Here is a 646-nt window from a genome sequence, read left to right on the forward strand (position 1 = left end):
ACACCCTGCGAGGTGGGTGGGGCTGAGAGAACTCTGAAAGAAACTGCTCTTTTTCAAGGACAGCTGTGCCAGAGCTTGTGACTGACCCAAGGTCACATCAGCAGGTGCAACTGGAGGAGTGGGGAATCAAACCCAGTTCTCCCAGGTTCGAGTCCGCGCACTTAACCAGTACACCAAAAGGAAGAAGGACTTCCTTTTATCTGTTCTAACCTGATTGCTCAGCAATCTCATTGACTGCCAATGAGTTCTCACCTTGGGAGAAAGGGAGAAAAGGACTTCTCTCTCTACCTTCTCTAACCCATGCATAGTTTTGTAAACCTTGTCACCCCTCAGTCGTCGTTTCTCCAAGCTAAAGAGCCCTACCCTCTTTAACCTTTCTTCACGGGGAAAGTGTTCCATCCCCTTAATCATTCTAGTTGCCCTTTTCTGCACCTTTTCCAATGCTATAATGCAGGGGTGTCAAAGATAAGGCCCGGGGGCCGGACCGGGCCTGTTCAGGGTTCTTATGCAGCCTGCAAGCAACTAGTGCAAGGGAAGGAACAGGAGACTGCTTGGAGGGAAGCAGGTGGAGCCACTCCGACTGTGGCTTCAGCGTGGCGGAACAACCTCGTCTGCAGCAATCAAGCAGGGTGGGAGTGTCTGCCCA

Source organism: Gekko japonicus, unplaced genomic scaffold (genome assembly GCF_001447785.1).
Source record: "Gekko japonicus isolate JY-2015 unplaced genomic scaffold, Gekko_japonicus_V1.1 scaffold7007, whole genome shotgun sequence".
NCBI lineage: Eukaryota > Metazoa > Chordata > Lepidosauria > Squamata > Gekkonidae > Gekko > Gekko japonicus.